Here is an 8,118-nt window from a genome sequence, read left to right as displayed (position 1 = left end):
TTTTTTTTGCTAGTACCATGCTGTTTCTATCACAGTAGCATTGTAATGCAGTTTCAACTCAGGAATTGTGATGCCCCCTGCACTGCCTTTGTTTCCCAGAATTGCCTTTACTATTCTTTGTCTGTTTGTCTCTGTTCAGGCTGCTCTGCCCCTGCCCCATATGATCCAGCAGATCCAATGGTACTTGAACTGTCAGTGGCAGAAAGAGATGCTCTTTGGAGTCTCTGGCAGGCCCCCATAGTTGAATTGCAGTGGAGGCCTTTAGGATTTTGGAGCAAGGCTCTGCCATCATCTGCAGATAACTACTCTCCCTTTGAAAAACAGCTCTTGGCCTGCCACTGGCCCTAGTGGAAACTGAACGCTTGACCATGGGACACCAGGTCACCGTGAGACCTGGGTTGCCTGTCATGGCCTGGGTATTATCTGATCCACTGAGTCATGAGGTTGGATGTGCACAGCAACAGTCTATCACTAAATGGAAGAAGTATATTCATGATTGAGCCAGGGCCGGTCCAGAGGGTACAAGTAAGCTACATGAGGAAGTTGCCCAGATAGCTATGGCTCCTAGGCCTACTGTACTGCCTTCTGTTTCCCAGCATGTACCTATGGCCTTGTGGAGTGTACCATATGATCAGCTGTCAGAGGAAGAGAAGGCTAGGGCCTGGTTTACAGATGGCTCTGCATGCTATGCAGGCACCACCCGCAAGTGGACAGCTGCAGCTTTGCAGCTCCTTTCTGGGACATCTCTGAAGGACAGCGGTGAAGGGAAATCTTCACAGTGGGCAGAACTTCGGGCAGTGCACTTGGGGGTACACTTTGCCTGGAAGACAAAGTGGCCAGATGTGCAACTGTACACTGACTCATGGGCTGTGGCCAACGGTCTTGCTGGGTGGTCAGGAACTTGGAAGGAACATAATTGGAAAATCGGTGACAAAGATATTTGGGGAAGAGGTATGAGGATAGACCTCTCCATGTGGGCGAAAGGTGTAAAAATATTTGTCTTCCATGTAAATGCTCACCAAAAGGTGACATCGGCAGAAGGAGACTTTAATAATTGAGTAGATAAGATGACCTGGTCTGTGGATAGTGGCCAACCTCCTTCTTTGGCCAACCTCCTTCTTCAGCACCCCTGTCATTGCCTGATGGGCCCATGAACAGAGTGGGAATGGTGACAGGGATGGAGGTTATGCATGGACTCAGCAATATGGACTCCCACTCACCAAGGCTAGTCTTGTTACAGGCACTGCTGAATGCCCAACATGCCAGCAGCAGAGGCCAACACTGAGTCCCTGGTATGGCACCATTCCCCATGGTGATCAACCTGCAACCTGGTGGCAGGTTGATTATATTAGACCACTTCCATCATGGAGGGGACTGTGCTTTGTCCTCACTGGCATAGACATATATTCTGGATATGGATTTGCCTTTGCTGCACATACTGCTTCTGCCAAAACTACCATCCACGGACTTACAGAATGCCTTATCCACTGTCATGGAATTCCACATAGCATTGCCTCTGACCAAGGAACACATTTTGTAGCCAAAGAAGTAAAGCAATGGGCTCATGCTCATGGTATTCACTGGTCTTACCATGTTCCTTACCACCCAGAAGCAGCTGGATTGATAGAAAGGTGGAATGGTCTTTTGAAGACAGTTAAGGTGCCAGCTAGGTGGCAATAGCTTGCAGGGCTGGGGTAAGGTACTTCAAAAGGCTGTGTATGCTTGGAATCAGCATTCATTATATGGCACTGTGTCTCCCATAGCCAGGATTCATGGGTCCAGGAATCAAGGAGTGGGAGTAGGAATGGAACCACTCCCCATTACCCCTAGTGATCCACTAGCAAAATTTCTGCTTCCTGTACCCATGACCTTATGTTCTGCTGGCTTAGACATCTTAGTTCCAGAGAGGGGAAAGCTTGCACCAGAAAGCACAACAATGGTACCATTGAACTGGAAGCTAAGATTTCCCCCGTTCATTTTGGTCTCCTTACGCCTCTGAGGAAACAAGCTGAAAAGGGAGTCACAGTGTTGTCAGGGGTAATTGACCCAGATTATCAAGGGGAAATTGGACTACTACTCCACAATAGAGGAAAGAAAGAATATATGTGGAGTGCAGGAGATCCTTTAGGGTGCCTCTTAGTATTACCACGCCCTGTTATTAAAATCAATGAGAAACTACAACAACCTAATATACGCACAATGAGAAATGGCCCAGAGCCTTCAGGAATGAAGGCATGGTTCACTCCACCTGGGAAAGAACCAAGACCTGCTGAGGTGCTTGCTGAAGGCCAAGGGAATACAGAATGGGTAGTGGAAGAAGGTAGTTCTAAATACCAGATATGACCTTGTGATTAGCTACAGAAAAGAGGAGTGTAATTGTACTATTTCTCCCCTAATATGATTCTAACATAATATAATGTTGATAGACTTAAGACTGGTGCTTAAGGATTGTTAAACTGTGTTATAATGTTCAAGTTGTGAAATGATAAGAATAACCATCACCCAAGGACAACTTACCTTTTATTTTGGTGAGGGAATTAGTGCGTTTACGTTTGCATGTAGGATAGTAACATGTTAGGTGTAATTATAAGCACGTCTTTGTATCTGGAAACTGATTTAAAGAAATGTGTCTGATTGCCAAGTTGACAAGAGGTGGAGTGTTATGGTCGATACATTGTGTCAACTTGGGGATTCTAGAGGTTTGGCTAAGTGACTCAGCAGTTCTGCATCTTGGGGTGAAAAGGACATGCCCTTACCCTTCTGGGATGTTGTTTATTGTGTTAATTTGAGAAGTTAGAAGGTTAACTATGTGACTCAGAAGGGAGCCAGAGTGCTTACTTTGTATTCATCCTCAGCCTGTGCAAGAGGCAGGCATGCAGAGGGTGTGGGTGTAGAGGACAACCCCCATCCCCCCAGAGTGGATAGACTGCATAAGAAAAGGAATTGAGGAAAGACTGGCTGCTGGTTCTTAGAAGGAGCTCCCGTCTTCACCTTCAGCTTGGTCGTCTCCTGGCTTCTGGTGCAGACTGTTCGGCTTCCACCTGGAACTCTTCAGTCTTCTGGTGTTGGCTCTCCGGCCTTCATCGCAGATTCTTCAGCATTCCATCATAGACCCATCAGCACCCTGATACGGACTTGCACAGACACTACAGTGAGCTCTAGGTCTGGGGCTGGGCTCTTCAACCTCCGGCGTGCAGATACCCTCTGCACACTTCCTCATCCAACTCTGTGGCTGACCACGGTAAGCCAAACTTGTAATTTCTTGTACATTTGTTTATCTTGTATTATATCTATTCCTCTAGTAAACCCTGACTGATACAGGATTGTTTTCTATAACTCTGAGACATATGCTATTAGAATTTTGACCAGGATTGCATTAAACTTATATAACAACTTTGGAAGTATGGCCACTTTCACTATATTGCATTTCCTACCCAAGAGCATGGCATATTTTTCTATTTCCTGATACCCTCCTCAATCTCCTTTTTCAGAGTTCTATTGTTTTCAATGTAGAGGTCTTTTACTTTCTTCATTAGATTGATTACTAAGCATTTCATTTTTTATGGATGGTATTGTGAAAGGTGTTATTTCCATAATTTATCTCTCAATGAATTTGTTATTCATGTAAAGAAAATCTATTAATTTTTTATTTTTCACATTGTATCCAGCTGTGCTACTGAATTTGGTTATTAAATCTAAAGTCTTTTGTCTTCTATGTAGAGTACCATGTCATCCACAAATAATGATAAATTAACTTCTTTCCTTCCTAGCTTTATTCTTTTTATCTTTCTCTTGTCTAATTACTCTGCTTAATATTTCCAGAAGTATATTGAATAAGCATGGTGACAATGGACATCCTTGTCTTGTTCCTGATTTTACAGTGAAAACTTTCTGTTTATGTCCACTTAATATGATGTTGGCTGTTGGTTTGTCATAGATGGCTTTTATCAGATTTGGATTAAGACCATCTATTTGCATTTTTGGTAGGCTTTTAATTGCCTGTTTTTTTTTCCTGGTACTGGGAATTGAACTCACGACCTTGTGCTTGCCAGGCAGGCACTGTGCCACTGAGCTAAATCCCCAGCCCCTCTGTAGGCTTTTTTCATGAATGTTGGACTTTGTCAAACACTTTTTCTGCATCTATCGAGATGATCATATGATTTTTGTCCTTGGCTCTGTTAATATGGTGTATTATGTTTATTGATTTGTGTGTGTTAAATCATTCCTGCATCGCTGAGATAAATCCCAGTTGGTCATGGTGTATAATCTTCTTGAAGATTTACTGAATTTCATTCGCCGGTATCTTATTGAGTATCTTTGCATCTATGTTCATTAGGGAGATTGGCCTGTTGTTCTGTTTTGGTTGGGTTCTTCTCTGGTTTTGGTATCAGGGTAATGCTTACTTCCAGGAATGACTTTGGGAGTATTGCTTCCCTTTCAATTTCATTAAAGAGTTTGATAGGTAATGGCATTATGTATTCTCTCAATTTCTTGTACAATTCAGCAGTGAATCCATCAGGACATGGGTTTTTCTTTATTGACAAGTTTTTAATTACATTTTCATGTCATTGACTGCTATTGTGTTATTCAGAACTTTTATATCATCTTGATTCAATTTTGTAATTCATATGCATCTAAGATCTGTCCATTTCTTCTGCATTTTCCATCTTATTAGAGTAAAAGTTCTCAAAGTAGGTATTGATGATCCATTTGAATTTGTGCAGGATCTGTTGTGATTTCACCCTTTTTATTCCTAATTGCATGAATTTGAATCTGCTTTTATTGATGGGCAAAAAAACCATTTTTGGCATAAGGTTTTATCAATTTTATTTAATCTTTCAAAGAACCAACTTTTATTCATTTAGTTTTTTATTATTTTCTTAATTTCAATTCCATTAATTTCTGCTCTCCCTCATATGGGCTTTGAGTTGACTTGTTCTTCTTTTTGTAGAACTTTGATATTCAATATTAGGTTATTTATTTGAGCTATTACTATTTTTCTGCTGTGAGAATTCACTACTATACATTTCCCTTTTAGGACTGCTTTCATTGCTCCCATAAGTTCCAGTACATTGTATCAGTATTGTCATTTAATTGTAAATGCTGTTTAATTTTTTCTTTAGTTTCATTTTTGCCTCATTTGTTGCTCAGAAGGGTGTTATTTAATTTTCATGTGCTTATGGAGTTTTTACAGTTTTTTTTGCCATTGATTTCCAGTTTCATTGCACTATGCTCTAATAATATGCATGCGATAATTTCAATTCTTCTGCATTTATTTAAGGCGTTTTTATGTGCCAGTATGTAGTCTATTTTGGAGAGCATCCCATGTGCAGCTGAGAAGAATGCGCATTCTGGTACTGGTGGGTGGAACACTGTAGATATCTACTAGTCCATTTGTTCATAGATTTGTTTCACTTTAGATTTAAAAAAAAATTTTATCCAATTGATGTATTTATTTGTGACAATGGGGTATTAAGTTCCCCCATTACAAATGTATTAGTGCTTGTTAGAATTTTCATGTCCATTAATATCTGTTTTATAGTTGTGTGCACCTGTATTTGATGCTTATGTTTTTGAATGTTATCTCTTCTTCTTGGAGTTTTCCCTTAACAAGTATGTAGCAATCTTCTTTATCTCTTTTGTTCAGTCTTGGCTTAAGTTCACATTGCAAAAAGAATAGCTACCTCTGCTTTTTTCTGGATTTCTGTCACATGAGGTATTGTTTTCCAACCTTTGACTTTCAGTCTATGAATTTCTTTTTAAGTTAAATGTATTTCTTGAATGCAGCATATTTTTGGATCTTGTTTCTTGATCCATTATGCCAGTCTATTTTTTCTTTCGGTTAGTGGATTGAGACCATTTATACGGATAGTTATAACTGGTATGTATTGGCTTGTTCTTGCCATAAAATTTTCCTGCTGATGGTTCCTTGTCTTTTCCTCTGCTTAATCGCTTCTTTCTATTGGTCTTCTTGGAATTGTGGCCTTTATTGTCTCTTTCTAGAGTACCTTTCAGAACCCTTTATAGAGTTAGTTCCGTTGTCATGAATTTCTCCAGTTGCTCTTTGAACATGGAAATACTGCATTTCTCTGTTAATTCTGCATGATGATTTTGCAGGATAAATCAACCTTTGTTGGAAGGTGGTTTCTTTCATGACTTGAAATGTTTTGCTCCAAGCTCTCCTTGATTTAGCAGATTGTGTTGAGAAGTCTCCTGTGATTCTGATGGGCTTTCCTGTGTAGGTGATTTGGTTTTATTTTTTCCACGGATTCCTGAGCCCTTTGAAATAAAATGGGAATCCTGCCTGCTCGCCTCTGCTCCTCCGTGCACCTGTGTGTTGGCTGCAGTTCTAGCTCACTCAACAACAGCGGAGTCAGGTGGGGACCCTCAGGAAACAGTGTCCCAGGTTCTCACTGCTGCCTCCAACTGTACAAAACTCTTCTGGTCCAGGTCAGGTCTCAGTCTCCCATTGAGGAGCAAAGTTGCTTCCGCTGACTGCCTCTCTGCCTCCCAGGTCAACTACACAACCACCCTGGCCATGCCACATGGTTTCTGGTCTGTGGTGGTGAGCTACTTCTTCTGTAGTGATGAATCCTCTTTCCCTCTTCTCCTCTGTCAGTTCCCTCATGGTTCCCATGTGCCCTGCACTCCTTTCGGTTCCCCTCTCTGGTGTTGTTTTCCAGACTCTAGACTTTTTGTCCAAGGAAACTGAGTTGCAGACCCTGACTGCTCGGTGATTATTTCCTCTGCTGTGATTAACTTTCAGAGATTTTGCTGAAGTATTTTTCAAAGTGGAGGTCATATTTCATATCCTCACAGTGCTGTGTGAAAGTGCTCAGTTGCTGCATATGTTTGGCAAACTTTACATTTTAATTTCTACTTTGAGCTACTCAACATGTGTGTAATGGCAACTTGCTGCATATTTACTTTGTTTTTGTTTGTTTGTTTGTTTTTTTGGTTTTTTGGTTTTTCTCCAGTACCAGGAACCGAACTCACAACCTTGCGCTTGCCAGGCAGGCGCTTTGCCGCTGAGCTAAATCCCCGGCCCCCTCCATATTTACTTTGCATTTACTTGATGAATAGTACTGCTGAACATCTTTGCATGTGTTTTTGTACCTACTTTGCGAAGTATCTGTTGAAACTCTTTGCCCATTTTTAAATTGGATTGTCTTTTAGAGAGTTATATTAACAAAATATTTTATATATCCTCGATACAAGGACCTAGTCAGAAATATATATGGTTCACATATTTTCTTCCAGTCAGTGGCAGAAGTTTTAATTTTGATAAAAACCAAGCTATCAATTTGTTTTGTAGCTGATGTTTTTATCACCCCTAGGAAAATTTTGCCTATATCAGGTTATGAGAATTGTCTTCTATTATTTCTTTTCTTCTTTTTTTTTTTTTTTTTACAATTTCATTGTTCTTTATTTTCATTGGCCATCGCTTCTCAAATACATAAATGAGTCAAGTCTCACCAAAGGGAGGGACTGTTTCAAATCTTACAAAGTTGCCTTATGGGCTAGATGGCATCACAGCTGATTTGAGTGCTCAATTGCGGATCCGGTTCCTGAATGAAAAAGTATTGTAATTATTGCAGTTTACTGATACTATCATTTCAACCATAGTATTATATATCTGATAAAGTACATTTCAAATATGAGAATTTGAAAATATTATTAGAATTCTCTCAGTCACTTGCAAGTGCTTAGGTTTTTGTTTATTTGTGAAGCTGTCAAGCCATAACCAAATAGTGCTGAGCAGATATTAGTTAGACAGGGTGGAGAATGGCATTGTAGATGCCACTTCTCCCAATTATTAGTAATAACAGTGACACAATGTTATGTCTGTTCTCTGTCTGTCTACATTATCTTTGCTACTATTTTCAGGCTTTAAATGAAACATGGCTTGCAACTTCACAGTGGGAGAAGTTTTGAGGGTTTTATTACATACCTTGAAATGCTTTTATCTCTTTGTTAAAAAAAAATTCCGCCTGAATTCATGTTCTCATGTGACACATTTGGAGAGAAAAGACTGAACCAAAATAGTGCAAAATATCTGCAGGTTCCAGTTCAAAGGGGTCAGGGTTTGACAACTGACCAATGGGAGGGGGAAATATA

General features: G+C 40.3%; 1 pseudogene; it reads left to right on the top strand.

The window, feature by feature from the left end:
- Positions 1-1,999, top strand: part of LOC106149359 — a 6,346-nt pseudogene extending 4,347 nt beyond the window's left edge.
- Positions 2,000-8,118: the final 6,119 nt, after the last annotated feature.

The sequence above is a fragment of the Chinchilla lanigera genome, unplaced genomic scaffold (genome assembly GCF_000276665.1).
Source record: "Chinchilla lanigera isolate Chin_1 unplaced genomic scaffold, ChiLan1.0 scaffold00043, whole genome shotgun sequence".
Taxonomy (NCBI): domain Eukaryota; kingdom Metazoa; phylum Chordata; class Mammalia; order Rodentia; family Chinchillidae; genus Chinchilla; species Chinchilla lanigera.
Note: the sequence above shows the minus strand (reverse complement) of the source record. Positions and strands in the feature narration are given on the sequence as shown.